Source organism: Macaca fascicularis, chromosome 16 (assembly GCF_037993035.2).
Source record: "Macaca fascicularis isolate 582-1 chromosome 16, T2T-MFA8v1.1".
Taxonomy (NCBI): Eukaryota; Metazoa; Chordata; class Mammalia; order Primates; family Cercopithecidae; genus Macaca; species Macaca fascicularis.
In genome coordinates, this window is record NC_088390.1 from 81805637 (window position 1) to 81820652 (window position 15016).

Consider the following 15016-nt stretch of genomic DNA (forward strand, 5'->3'; position numbering starts at 1 on the left):
AAGTTGGAAAATCTGTAGTCTGAGTCTACAGACTCAGAAGAATTCTCTGGTAGGCAAATTAATGACCCTATTAAGTATAAATTTCAAGTTAAATCACTCTACATCACAGTACTAAGAATGCTAAAAAATTTACACATGTAAAAATGAATCATGGTTATAGTCACTCATTCCATTAGGCTATTCTAAATACTCACTTTGTGTACACACAGAAAAATGTAATTTTAGCTTGAATAACTTAAAACCACACAGCGGTCTTATTATTTATGGCTACATTCGGTAACAACAGTTTTGATCCTTAGACCATCTGTATCAAAATCTGCCCATTCAGAGACTGATTCACTGTGGGGTACATCCTGGAGTTCTACCAGAACCTAATTTTAAAAAGATCCCCCAGTGATTTTTATGGATACTAAATTTTACATCATTGCTATACCATAAGGATGCCTTAACCAGATTTTAAAATTTGCATTCCAGATAATGCACTACAATGTCCTTGCATGAAATGAAAATAATGCATACTGGCAGGGTGCGGTGGCTCACACCTGTAATCCCAGCACTTTGGGAGGCTGAGGTGAATGGATCACCTGAGGTCGGGAGTTCGAGACCGGCCTGACCAACATGGAGAAATCCTGTCTCTACTAAAAATACACAATTAGCCAGGCGTGGTGGCTCATGTCTGTAATCCCAGCTACTTGGGAGGCTGAGGCAGGAGAATTGCTTGAACCCAGGAGGCGGAAGTTGCGGCGACCCGAGATCGTGCCATTGCACTCCAGCCTGGGCAACAAGAGCGAGAATCTGTCTCAAAAAAAAAAAAAGAAAGAAAGAAAATAATGCACCGGCGCAGTGGCTCACGCCTGTAATCCTAGCACTTTGGGAGGCCGAGGCGGGTGGATCACGAGGTCAGGAGATCGAGACCATCCTGGCTAACACGGTGAAACCCCGTCTCTACTAAAAATGCAAAAATTAGCCGGGCGTAGGGGCGGGCGCCTGTATTCCCAGCTACTTGGGAGGCTGAGGCAGGAGAATGGCGTGAACCTGGGAGGCGTAGCTTGCAGTAAGCCAAGATGGCGCCACTGCAGTCCAGCCTGGGCGACTGAGCAAGACTCCGTCTCAAAAAAAAAAAAAAAGAAAATAATGCATATTCACTTGGTACCACTAGGAAAAAGGCAACTTTGACCAAAAAAAAAAAAAAAAGAGAGACTTTCAAAAGCCGTTCAGTAATGGTGGACAGTTCCTCTGAATTAAGCAAGTAAGTATTAATTTCTCTCCGGAGGGCATGGTGACTCTCTATTCTGTACCACTTCATTTCTCCAAAATCCATTCCTCTTCTGTTGTATGTGTAATAATTAGAACTCTGATGCACAACATGCGACGTGATAACAGCAATTACTGAGAAGAATCTCTAAGTACCATCAACCAGTAGTATTTAAAACCCAGCAAGCCTCTCAAATCTGAGTAACTTGCTGACGGGGTAAAGTGCCTCAAACATTTAAATGTTTGAGTTATGCAGGGCACAGTGGCTCACGTCTGTAATCCCAAGGCTGAGGTGGGCAGATCACTTGAGGTCAGGAGTTCGAGACCAGCCCGGCCAACATGGTGAAACTCTGTCTGTACCAAAATACAAAAACTAGCCGGGCTTGGTGGCGAGCACCTGTAATCCCAGCTACTCGGGAGGGTGACGCAGGATAATCGCTTGAACCCAGGAGATGGAGGCTGCAGTGAGCCGAAATAGCACCACTGCACTCCAGCCTGGGCGACAGAGCAAGACTCCGTCTCAAAAAAATAAAATTAAGGCCGGGCGCGGTGGCTCAAGCCTGTAATCCCAGCACTTTGGGAGGCCGAGACGGGCGGATCACGAGGTCAGGAGATCGAGACCATCCTGGCTAACACAGTGAAACCCCGTCTCTACTAAAAATACAAAAACTTAGCCGGGCGAGGTGGCAGGCGCCTGTAGTCCCGGCTACTCGGGAGGCTGAGGCAGGAGAATGGCGTGAACCCGGGAGGCGGAGCTTGCAGTGAGCTGAGATCCAGCCACTGCACTCCAGCCTGGGTGACAGAGCGAGACTCCATCTCAAAAAAAAATAAATAAATAAAATAAAATAAAATAAAATAAATAAATAAATAAATAAATGCTTGTGTTTAGTAGGAGAAAGCTGATTATAAGAATTAACTCTGGCCAGGCGCAGTGACCCACGCCTGTACTCCCAACACTTTGGGAGGCCAAGGCAGGTGGATCACCTGAGGTCGGGAGTTCAGGACCAGCCTGGACAACATAGTGAAACCCCCATCTCTACTAAAAATACAAAATTAGCTGGGTGTGGTGGTGAGCGCCTATGATCCCAGCTACTCAGGGGGCTGAGGCAGGACAATCACTTTAACCCAGGTGGTGGAGGTTGCAGTGAGCCGAGATCACACCATTGCACTCCAGCCTAGACAGAGCGAAACTCTGCCTTTAAAAAAAAAAAAAAAAAAAAAAAAAGTCACGTAAGCCCTGAGCCGACCCAATCTTCCTTACTATTATAAAGACATACTAGAAGAAGGCATAAGCAGGCACAAAAGCATAATCTTAAAAGAAAAAGACTAAAAGACAAAAATAACACAAGCAAACCACACTTGTGACCTAGTGGCAGGATTGATTTCTTAGGGATTAATTCAATCTTTTGAGCCTCCCTGTTCTCAGAGAGGGGACTTCAGCCTCCCACAGCTCTCTAGCAACCCTTCTGGCTGACTGCAGGGAACGCGCAAAAGTAAAGGAACGAAAGCAGGAAAGAGAGTCTCTTCCCGAGAAAAAAGATGTAATATTGAAATGAGAGAAAACGAACAGCACGAAAGGGAAGAAACCTCGGAAAATTACGCCAGAGTGGGGACTACAAGGAGGAAGGGGAAGTAGATAAGAGAAAAAAAAAAGGGGGTGATGGGGGGAGGAAGGGACAAATGACTTGCATTACACAAGCATTTCGTGTCCCTATTGGAATGGACAGAAGCAAAGAAGGAAGGACATAACTGGAGAAGTACTAAGTGAAAGAGAGGTAAGAAAGTCAAAAGAGACTAATGCTAATTTCTCTCATGTGTCTGACATTTCTGAAAGTAAACAACATCAAGAGGAGATAGACCTCAAGTGCACTTCAGTCCCCTGCAAACCGCACTTTCATAGCGTTTGAAGCTAGCCTTGAAAAACTTTCTAAACAAGCCATAACTCACATGTGGCTTACAATCACAGAGACGGCACGCTGCAAATGAAAATTACCAGCGCCCGCTCTCGCCGCAATCCTTCCTCGGTGCAGTCCAACCTGCTGCTATTGAATTTTTCTTGACAAACATTTTTCAAATAGTTTTTTTTTTTTTAAGTGTCAGAATAAAGGTATCTCCCCCGGCTCCAGCAGCAAACGTTCTACCCCAAGGTAGATTCCCGCACAAAATTAAGCCCAAAGACGCCAAGAGATGGTGACGTGGTTGCCGTGCAGGTCGAAAGCACATCAATCACCACAGCTGCAACCCACACCAAGTCCCCCGCCACCGGGCTCGGGCGGACTGACTCAGCCGGCGTTCTGCCCGCCTGGGCTTCCCGGGCATCTTCCGTGCAAACCCTCCCGATGAAGGCAGGGGACTTCGCCAGGGAGCCCCGACCTCTTCCCCTGGACTCCCGGACTGCCCAGAGCCGAGAGCCGGAGGAGGACGGTCCCCAGGAAGGAAGCGCCCCAAAAGGGAAAACGTAGAGTCCGGAGCCCCGGGGATTCCGCTCCACGTCCCGAGCCTCGCCGCCCCGACCCGAACCCCGGGGCCGGTCCCGGTTCCCCCGGGGCCCACTCCCGCTGCAGACCGGTGAGGAAGAGGCACCAGAGCCGCGCCGAGCGCAGCCTCCCGCACTCACCGTGGCGCAGCTGCTCCGCTCAGCGTCCGGCCCGCCCCTCCACAACGCTGCGAGCGGCCTGCGACCCAGAGGCTGCTCCGCGAGGGCAGCGCTTGCTCCCGCCGCCGTCACCGCCACAGACACAGGCACAGACACAGCCTCTGACACAGACGCCGCAGCCGCCCGGTCGCCGAAGCACTAGTGCCTCCTCGCTTCCGCTCCCCGTCGGTATCCCGCGAGAACTTCTCCACGAGGCCCCGCCCCGCTCCGCCCCCGCGAGACTTCCCCCAGCGGAAAAGGCCCAGAGCGCAGGCGCTCCTTCTCGGCCGGGCCCCCACAGGTGGGGACAGCTAGCTGCCAGGGCGCATGCGCCAGACCGCCCCGCAGCAGGTGGCCTTGGCACGGCTCCGCCCCCGGGTCGCCGTAACCCTCTCGGTGCCAGAACAGGTAAATGACAACTTGGCCCTGAAGGACTCTTCCCCCGTCTAATCACTTTCTTTTCCTCTTCTACCAAACCGAGGCAGTTGGATGGATAAGGGCTGAGGGGAGGAAGAGATCTTCCAGCATGAAGCGCTCCACATAGAGGACCAGGTCTTGAAGTGTTTGAGAATCCGGTCCGTACAAACTCTGCAGTGTGGAATGATTGGTGAGTTTGTTTGCTCATTGATTGAATCGTGTGCCTAATAGAGACTGAACACTGTGCTGGGTATAGAACAGAAATCTTGGCCCTTAAGGAATTCACTGTCTAGGGAAGTCGAAGAAAAATTAACAAATAATGCCATAAGTACTGTTATAATTATTTGGAGCTGCTGAGGAAGCTAAAAGGATGGAGGAGGGACTGCTACACTGCCCATTGCAGAAGAGCCTTCACAGACGTGATGCGGCGATGTCTGAGCTGAGTCTTGGAGGATGAGTAGGAATTTGCCAGGCAGAGAAGCCAGAGTAAGGGCATTTCAGGGAAAGGGAATGGCACGTAAGTACAGAGGCTAAGTACAGAGGAACGGAGGCGTGAAAGAGAAAGTCGTGTTCTGTGCAGTGCTAAGTAGTTCAATTCCTGTATGAGGCCGGTGAGTACGGGGGAGTGGCAGAAGATGAGGCTTGGAGAAATAATTCTTGTTTTTCAGTTCCCAAAGCTCTTCCAATTAAAGGATAGAACAGAACACACCTAGTGTTAATGTGCCTTCTGGAAGCCAACAAAATAGCGCTGAGATGAGAATAACCAAGCATCTGATTCTATAGAGAAAACAAGCCCATTGAAACACAGAAAATGAATTGTTCTTTCACCAAGTATTTATTGAGCATCATGTGTGTGCAAGGGGCTCTGGAGGGTAAAAGGCCAACCAGATAAAGCCCCTGCTTTCAGTGCTTTGTAATCTGGAGTTGCCTAATCTGTAAGACAGGTAGTTTGGCCCCAAGTGCCACTGAACTACACAGAGATGGCTGAGGAGGGAGCCAGTACTTGGTGATGAACTAATCAAGAAGGATTTGGTTTGAACGGCAAAGTGAAAACGGGGAGGAAAGAGGAAAGAGTAATGGAATCAGTCACTTTTTTTTTTTTTGAGACGGAGTTTCGCTCTTGTTGCCCAGGCTGGAGTGCAATGGCACGCAATCTTGGTTCACTGCAAGCTCCACCTTCTCCCATCTCAGCCTCTCAAGTAACTGAGATTACAGCAGCCCACCACCACACCTGGCTAATTTTTGTATTTTTAGTAGAGACGGGGTTTCGCCATGTTGGCCAGGCTGGTCTACGACTCCTGACCTCAAGTGATCCACCTGCCTCGGCCTCCCAAACTGCTAGGATTACAGGTGTGAACCACCACTCCTGGCCATCAACCAATGTTTTTGATTAGTCTGAGCCCAGGAACTGGGGGGAAGAGTAATGAGAGAGGGGGCCAAAATGCAAAATCTATAGCTCAGGTGTCATAGTCAAGTGATGGGCAACCTCTGAAGGTTTGTGAGCAGGAGATGTCTGATATGAGGTGAAAATAACAAAAGGACCCTCTATTTACCACTTGATGCATACTTAAATCATAGCACCTCCACAGGGTGGGCAATATGCCCATTTTATAGACTTGGAAACTAAGCCTTAGCGAGGTTAGTAATTTACCCAAGGAAACCAAAATATAGTAGACCTAAGATTTGGACTAAGGCCTGTCTTGTTCTAAAATCCATGTTTTTTTCCCCCACTATGCCACTTTGTTCTAAAATAGCAGCCAGAAAAAAATAGAAATGGAAGGGAGGGACTTGGCTGCTAAGCAGAGAGGAAGACGTGAGGGAAGAGTTGCAGTTTTTTGTTTTGAGTGGGCCTGGGTAACGGGCAGAACACAGAAATTTGCCAGTCAAGAGGCATAGCTGACTGGAGGGGGCGGGCACAGAGAACAGGGAAGGGCAGGTGAGGAGATGATTGTAGGGGTGAAGGGAATTTTTCCCTTCCCCTCTTACAGTTTGAGTCTGCTGAAATAAACTGGAAATAGATTAACAGGAAAAGCCACATACAAATTTACTGACATGCAGTGTGCATGGTTGCCATACAGAATATGAGACTCAGAGAAGAGCCAGGTGACTGAAGCTTAAAGAGCACCATCTTTATAGAGGAGAGGGAGATGAGGGGAGGTCGGCAATACTGCGAGGTAGTCAGTGATTTTTAGGTAAAAGGAATGAGCCCAGACAATGGCCTAGGACAAAGTTCCTCTGAGCTCTGGGAGCTGGAGGTTGTGACAAATTTCAGGAAGGTGAGGTGCACCTTCCTGAAGGTTGTCTTACTATGCAGATAAAGTCTCCTAGATAATCTCAGCTGTCCTCAGGAGAGGAGATGTCCTCAGGAGAGGACATGTCTGTTTGCATGTGGTGACAACTTTTTATGTGGTGACAACTTTTAGTATTGTCTCTTCTCTGGTAGTTAATATTTCCTGGTTATTTGATGAGAGTCCTAGGGAGGAAATTTTAAGACAGTTGCATCTATTTTTTTTTGAGATGGAGTTTCGCTCTTGTTGCCCAGGCTGGAGTGCAATGGCGCGATCTTGGCTCACCGCAACCTCCGCCTCCCAGGTTCAAGTGATGCTCCTGCCTCAGCCTCCTGAGTAGCTGGGATTACAGGCATGTGCCACCACGCCTGGCTAATTTTGTATTTTTAGTAAAGATGGGGCTTCTCCTGTTGGTCAGGCTGGTCTCGAACTCCCGACCTCAGGTGATCCGCCCGCCTTGGCCTCCCAAACTGCTGGGATTACAGGTGTGAGCCACCGTACCCGCTCTTTTTTTTTTTTTTTTTTTAAATGGATTCCTTCACAAATTTGCATGTCTTCTTGCTCAGGGGCTATGCTAATCTCTGTATCATTCCAATTTTAGTATATGTGCTCCCAAAGAAGTACACAATTGAATTTCTTTTGGTTTCCTGGTCAGTTAAGGGAACTTTCAGCCCCTGCATGCACGTGGGGTGGTGAAACGAGAGTTTAAAAAGTCCTTGGTTCTGAGGCAGCTTGTAAGTCCTTCCAATTTTCTTTCATTCAAAAGTGCTCAGAATGCCAGAGGAGCATACTTTGGGGTATCATTCTCTGAGCCCCAACATGATGATGACTCATTTTTGGAAATGCAGAATTCAGCATTCCAGGAGACATGCAGGTGGAAATATCCAGTATGCTGTTGAAAAGCTTGATAAGCCAGGCGCAGTGGTTCTCGCCTGTAATCCCAGCATTTTGGGAGGCCAAGGCAGGTGGATCACTTGAAGTCAGGAGTTCGAGACCAGCCTGGCCAACATGGTGAAACCTCATCTCTACTAAAAATACAAAAATTAGCTGGGCGTGGTGGCACGTGCCTATAATCCCAGCTACTCAGGAGGCTGAGGCAGGAGAATCGCTTGAACCCAGAAGGCAGAGGTTGCAGTGAGCCAAGATCATGCCACTGTACTCCAACCTGGGTGACAGAGCTAGACTCTGTCTCAAAAAAAGAAAAGAAAAGCTTGATGGATTCATTCCTTTTCTTCACTAATATTAACTAAGCTTCTACTGTCTTTGTTTGTTTTATTGTTTTTGAGACAGGGTCTCACTCTTGTCACCCAGGCTGGAGTGAGTGACCTCAGCTCACTGCAGCCTTGACTTCCCAGGCTCAGGTAATACTCCCACCTGAGCCTCCCGAGTAGCCAGGACTACAGGCATGTGCCGCCATGCCCAGCTAATTTTTTGTGTTATGTATGTATATATGTGTATATGTATTTGTTTATTTATTGAGACAGGGTCTCACTCTGTTGCCCAGGCTGGAGTGCAGTGGCACGATCAGGGCTCACTGCAACCTCAACCTCCTAGCCTCAAGAGATCCTCCTGCCTCAGCCCCCCAGTACCCGGCACACACCACCACGCCTGGCTCAATTTTTGTGTTTTTAGTAGAGACAGGTATCACCATGTTGCTTAGGTTGGTGATACTCCTGGGCTCAGGCAGTCTGCCCGCCTTGGCCTCCCAAAGTGCTAGGATTACAAGTGTGAGCCACCACGCCCAGCCTAAAGCATCTACTCTCTAGAGAGGAGGACAACCTTTCACAGAGTCTGCAGCCTGAAGGGGAAGACATGTCTCTGAGAATTTGACCAGGATAGTGCTGGTGACTTTGGGAGCGTACAGCAGGGGACCTGACCTCATCCACTATGAGGGAAGGCAGAGGAAGTGGACTTTAAGCTGAGACCCTGGTTAGCCTAAGAGGAAGAAAGGAGCAGCAAGTGTGAAGGCCAGACAGTAAGCAAGGACAAAAGGAAGCCAATAGCTGGGACAAGGAAGGATGTGGCATATGGGTGAAGCAGCTGAAGAGGCTCATGAAGGGCCTTTGCTTTTCTTTCTTTCTTTTTTTTTTTTTTTTGAGATAGGATCTTGCTGTGTTGCCCAGGCTGAAGTACAGTGGTGTGATCACAACTCACTGCAGCCAGCCTCAACCTCCTGAACTCAATCCTCGGCTGGGCGCAGTGGCTCACGCCTATAATCCCAGCACTTTGGGAGGCCAAGGAGGGTGGATCACAAGGTCAGGAGATTGAGACCATCGTGGCTAACACAGTGAAACCCCGTCTCTACTAAAAATACAAAAAATTAGCCAGGCATGGTGGCGGGCGCCTGTAGTCCCAGCTACTGGGGAGGCTGAGGCAGGAGAATGGCGTGAACCCAGGAGGCAGAGCTTGCAGTGAGCCAAGATCGTGCCACCGCACTCTAGCCTGGGCGACAGAGCAAGACTCCGTCTCAAAAAAAAAAACAAAAAAACCTCCTCCCATGTAGCTGGGACCATAGGCATGCACCATCACCATGCCCGACTAATTTTTGTTGTTGTTGTTGTTTGAGACAGAGTCTTGTTGTCACCCAGGCTGGAATGGAGTGGCACCATCTTGGCTCACTGCAACCTCCACCTCCCAGGTTGAAGCAATTCTCCTGCCTCAATCTCCCCAGTAGCTGGGACTACAGGCGCCTGCTACCACGCCTGGATAATTTTCATATTTTCAGTAGAGATGGTGTATCACCATGTTGCCCAGGCTGGTCTCGAACTCCTGACTTCAGGTGATCCACACACATTGGCCTCCCACAGTGCTGGGATTACAGGCATGAGCCACCGTGCCCAGACTAATTTTTTTATTTTTTGTAGAAAAGAGGAGTCTCACTTTGTTGCTAGCCTGGTCTTGAACTCTTGATCCTCCCACCTCAGCATCCTAAAGTGCTGGGGTTACAGGCATGAGCCACTGCGCCTACCTTTCCATTATTGCTAAAGACTTGAGACTTGACTCTATGGAATACTGAAGCAGGAGCCGGCCATGGTCAAATATTTATCTTCCAGGTATTTCGTCACTCTGGCTGCAGAGTAGAAAACCAATTGGAACTAAGACATTTACCACCTACTGTCTCAAGTCCCTTACAAGGCCCTTAAAGATCTGGCCCTTCCAGCCAGTGCCACCTTCTCAGTCTCCAGCAACACACACTCCACCAATACTAACCCACTTGTGGTTTCCGGAAGGTACCATGATCCTTTGAGTGTCCATATCTTTACACATGCAATTTCCTCTGTTCAGTCGGCCTTCTCCCCTTCCTCTAGGTCCCTAAGTTAGTTTTCTTCTTCAAAATTTCCACAGTAGGTTGGGCACGGTGGCTCACATCTCACTTTAGGAGGTGGAGGTGGGTGGATCAGTTGAGTGCAGGAGTTCAAGACCAACCTGGGCAACATGGTGAAACCCCACCTCTACTAAAAATACAAAAATTAGCTGGGCAGGGTGGCGAACACCTGTAGCTGGGAGCTACTCAGGAGGCTGAGGTAGGAGGATCATCTGAGCCTGGGAGGTGGCGGCTACAGTGAGGCATGATTGTGTCACTGCATTCAGCCTGGGTGACAGAACAAGACCTTGTCTCAAAAAAAAAAAAAAAAAAAAAATTCCCACCATACCTACAATTTCATTGCATCATGAATCATTCACCCATTCTCCCCCAGCACTTCTCCCCACAGTGGTCTACAAGCTCCCAAACAGACAGGGCCACTTTTTCACATTTGTATTCCCGGTACCCAGCACAGTGTATGCAGTGAATAAATGGATGGACAGATGAATGAATAATACAGGCTGACCAGAGACTGAAATGTAGCTGCTTTTCTGTGCCATGGTGATATTTAAAGCTAAGGAAGTGGGTGAGATCTCAGAAAAGAGTAGATGCCTAAGAGAACAGGAAAAAAAAAAAGTTATGTATTTCCTTTTAAAATACAGCATTGATAAAAACAGACATTGAGTATGTCCGTGTAAAAGCATATGCATGGGAACCAGATTTGGAAGGGAACATTTAAATGTAAAAATAATATGTGTTAAAATGGTAGGTTCGTGGGTGACTTTTTTTTTTGAAGTCAACATTTGTTATATTGTCTTTTTGATAAATTTTTTTTCTCACAGACACAGACTCAGAAACTTGAGACAACATTGCCCAAGATCATTCTACACCGAGAAAAAAACATATTAGAGGCAGCAGTGTTTTGAATATGTGTATGGCTAGTGTTAAATAATGGAAAGAAATTGGAACAAGAGGCAAGTTGTAAAGTGAAAGTCACACCCTGGTATGAAAACCTGTTGTCACTGTAGCGAAACTTGCTAATTACAAACGGACTGCATCAGTAGCTTCATAATGCACAAAATTACCAAAAAAGTCTCTGTTTTCCTTGGGGGTTTTTAGTCGTCGGAAAGGGCTTCAGGCTTTGTTTTCAGTGAGTTACGGGGCTGCCACCTGCAGGTAAAATCTGGACATTGCCCTGAAATTTACCTAACCTTGGATACAAACCCAGCCTGACAGTAAGCCTCCCTCCCTTAAAACCTGGCTCAAGACCCTCTCAGGGTCATCCTGAGCCCATATTTCCAAGCTTCTCTTTAGTGGAAAGCACTAGGTACCCAGTAACAGCCAGTGACAGCCTAAAATTGGGCATTTGAAATTCTATGCTCCCTTGCCCAATTGATCTTGGAGGTTCTCATCTAGAATTTCCTTCACTTAAGTTGTGAGCCAAGGCTGTGTACTCTTCTCAGGCTTCCAGTGTTCCCTCTGATGCTGAGCTTACCAATGAGACCAAGTGCTGTGACCCCTCTTCAACATCCTGGCCACCTTTTCCTTCCTTCCTCCCTCCCTCCCTCCCTCCCTCCCTCCCTTCCTTCCTTCCCTCCCTCCCTCTTTCTTTCTTTTTCTTTCTTTCTCTCTCTCTTCCTCTTTTCTCCTTTCTTCCTTTCTTTCCCTTCTTTCCTTCCTCTCTCTCTCTTTATCTTTCTCTCTCTCTCTCTCTGTCAGACAGAGTCCTGCTCTGTTGCCCAGGCTGGAGTGCAATGGCACAATCTCAGCTCACTGCAACTTCTGCCTCCTGGGTTCAAGTGATTCTCCTGCCTCAGTCTCCCAAGTAGCTGGGATTGCAGGTGCCCGCCATCACACCCAGCTAATTGGTGTAGTATTATTATTATTTTTTGGGATGCAGTTTCACTCTTGTTGCCCAGGCTGGAGTGCAATGGCTTGAACCCACTTTGCCACAATCTCTGCCTCCTGGATTCAAGCGATTCTCCTGCTTCAGCCTCCTGAGTAGCTGGGATTATAGGCATGCACCACCATGCCTGGCTAATTTTTTATATTTAGTAGAAACGGGATTTCTCCATTTTGGTCAGGCTGATTCCGAACTCCCAATCTCAGGTGATCCACTTGCCTCGGCCTCCCAAAGTGCTGGGATTACAGGCATGAGCCACCGCACCCGGCCCCTAATTTGTGTATTTTTTGGTAGAGACGAGGTTTCGCCGTGTTGGCCAGGCTGGTCTCGAACTCCTGACCTCAGGTGATCCACCTGCCTCGGCTGCCCAAAGTGCTGGGATTACAGGCGTGAGCCACTGCACCTGGCCTTCTTTCTTCCTCTTTTTTTCTTTTCTTTTCTCTTCTTTCTTTTTCTTTCTTTGTTTCTTTTCCTTCCTTCCTTCCTTCCCCCACTCCCTCCTTCCTTCCCTCCCTCCTTCCCTCCCTTTTCTTTCTCTTTCTTTTCCTTCCTTCCTTCCCTTCCTCCCTTCCCCTTCTTCCTTCTCTCTTTTTTCTTTCTCCTTCCTTCCTTCCTTCCTCCCTCCTTCCCTCCTTCCTTCCTTCCTCCCTCCTTCCCTCCCTCCCTTTCTTTCTTTCTCTCTCTCTCTCTCTTTCTTTCTTTCTTTCTTTCTTTCTTTCTTTTTTTTCTTCTCTTCTTTCTTTTCTCATAGCCTCACGCTGTTTCCCAGGCAGGATTACAGTGGGACAATCTTGCCTCACTGCATCCTCAACCTTCCCTGGGCTCAGGTGATCCTTCCACCTAAGCCCCCGAGAATAGCTGGGACTACAAGTGTGCAGCACCACATGTGGCTAATTTTTGTATTTTTTGTAGAGATGGGCTTTCGCCATGTTGCCCAGGCTGGTCTTGAATTCCTGGCCGCAAACAGTCCTCCCACTTCAGTCTCCCAAAGTGCTGGGATTACAGGAGCCACTGCGCCCGGCCTCCTGGCCCCATTTCCGTCACCTGACCTAACCCATGCCACCATCCTTCTTGGGTGGCTGCTCTAACCTGCTAACTAATCATCCTGGTCCCCGCCAATCATCCTGGTCCCCTCTACCTTGGAACCAGAGCGGACTTCCTAAAACACAAATAGAATGGGGATGGAGGTCACAGATAAGGTCCAAAGTCCTCAGCATGCCCCATATGTCCCTCCATGGCTGGCCCCTGATGAAAACTCCAGCCTCAACCCCTTTTTCTAAAAGTTGTAAATATCTTCTACAAGTGGCCTCAACTCTTAGCCTAACCACCTTTTGAATTCTTTGTCCCCGCTCTTTTGAACTATTTACAGTTTCTCGAATAGCTCTATAACTCGTTTACTGTGTGTAGACTACTCCTTTGGGCTCGAATGCCTCCTCTCCTTGCCTTCCCCATCTTTAGCTGGCTCCTCTCTGTCCTTCACCACTCAACTCAGGAGCCGCCTCCTACAGGTCTCAAACTCCTGGGCTCAAGTGATCTGCCCACCTCAGCCTCCCAAAGTGCTGAGATTACAGGCATGTCTCCACTAAAAATACAAAAAATTAGCCAGGCGTGGTGGCACGTGCCTGTAATCCCAGCTACTCAGGAGGCTGAGGCAGGAGAATCTCCTGAACCCAGGTGGCAGAGTTTGCAGTGAGTGGAGATCGTGTCACTGCACTCAGCCTGGGTGACACAGCAAGGCTCTGTCTCAAAAAAAAAATCCCAAAAATATTAAAATTTAAAAAAATTTGGTTTTGATGGCCAGGTGCAGTTGCTCACGCCTATAATCCCAGCACTTTTAGAGGCCGAGGCAGGTGGGTCACCTGAGGTTAGGAGTTTAAGACCAGCTTAGCCAACATGATGAAACCCTGTCTCTACTAAAAATACAAAAAATTAGCTGGGCATGGTGGTGGGTGATGTAATCCCAGCTACTTGGGAGGCTGAGGGAGGAGAATCGCTTGAATGAAGGAGGTGGAGGTTGCAGTGAGCCGAGATCACGTCACTGTACTCCAGCCTGGGCAACAAGGGCAAAACTCTGTCTCAAAAAAAAAGCCCAAAAAAACCCAAAAAACCTAAAAATTGTTTTTGAGACAGGGCCTCATTCTACTGCGTGTGCTGGAGTTTAGTGCTGCAATCATGGCTCAATGTAACCTTGAACTCCTAGGCTCAGGTGATCCTTCCATTTTAACCTCCTAAGTAGCTGGGTAGCTAAGTAGCCTCCTACAGGCTCATGCCATCATGCCCCGCTCATCATTTTGTAATTTTTGTAGAAATGAGGTTTTGCCATATTTCCCAGGCTAGTCTTGAACTCCTGAGCTCAAATGATCCACCTGCCTTGGCCTCCCAAAGTGCTGGGATTCCAGGTGTGAGGCACCACGACCAGCCAATATTAAATTTTAAAAATATTGATATCTGGCCCCATCTCAGATAAATCAGAATCTCTGGGGTTGGAGCCTAAACATCAGTATTTTATTTTTTATTTTTGGAGACAATGTCTTGCTCTGTAGCCAAGCTGGAGTGCAGTGGCGTAATCATAGCTCACTGAAGCCTCTAACTCCTGGGCTCAAATGATCCTCCCATCTTAACCTCCCGAGTAGCTAGGACTACAAGAGTGCACCATCACACCCAACTAATTCATTTTATTTTTATTTTTAGAAACACGGTCTCACTATGTTGCTCAAGCTGGTCTTGCAATCCTCCCATCTCAGCTTCCTGTGTAGCTGAAATTATAGGCATGAGCTATCACACCCTCAGCATCAGTATTTTAATAGACTATGGAATTGCTGAATTAGTACATTTTCTCTCACTCATTCATTCAACAAACATATACTGAATGTGCATTATGAGCCAGGCACACCACCAGGCACTAGGGATGCATGAGTGAATTAAAAAGGACAGAGTTGGGCCAGGGCGCAGTGACTCCGCCTGTAATCTCAGCACTTTGGGAGGCCAAGGTGGGTGGATCCCTTGAGCTCAAGAGTTTGAGACCAGCCTGGGCAACATGGTGAAACCCCATCTCTACTAAAAACACAAAAATTAGCCAAGTATGGTGGTGCGTACCTGTAGTTGCAGCTACTCAGGAGGCCAAGGTAGGAGGACTGCGTGAGCCCTGGAGGTCAAAGTTGCAGTGAGCGAAAATTGCACCACTGCACTCCATCCTGGGCAACAGAGTGAGACCC

The 15016-nt window shown here is 48.0% G+C and overlaps 2 protein-coding genes and 1 non-coding gene across 16 annotated transcripts in view; 1 reads left to right on the plus strand and 2 right to left on the minus strand.

Annotated features, from left to right (window-relative positions):
• Positions 1-4067, minus strand: part of GRB2 (growth factor receptor bound protein 2) — an 87991-nt gene extending 83924 nt beyond the window's left edge. For all 5 annotated transcript variants that reach the window (XM_045376710.2, XM_074020465.1, XM_065531992.1 and 2 more), the window contains exon 1: positions 3872-4067. The gene's annotated coding sequence lies outside the window, so the exon portion shown is untranslated. The remainder of the gene's footprint in view (positions 1-3871) is intronic.
• A 104-nt stretch (positions 4068-4171) lies between these two features.
• The window catches only part of TMEM94 (transmembrane protein 94), an 88798-nt gene continuing 77953 nt past the window's right edge, over positions 4172-15016 (plus strand). For 6 of the 10 annotated variants that reach the window (XM_045376692.2, XM_074020410.1, XM_074020418.1 and 3 more), the window contains exon 1: positions 4172-4496. The gene's annotated coding sequence lies outside the window, so the exon portion shown is untranslated. The remainder of the gene's footprint in view (positions 4497-15016) is intronic. The other 4 variants (XM_074020430.1, XM_074020436.1, XM_074020433.1 and 1 more) reach the window with 1 other exon arrangement.
• On the minus strand, positions 7117-7218 carry LOC123569578 (U6 spliceosomal RNA). Its single transcript, XR_006693400.1, has one exon. It is a non-coding gene; the product is annotated as a U6 spliceosomal RNA (small nuclear RNA).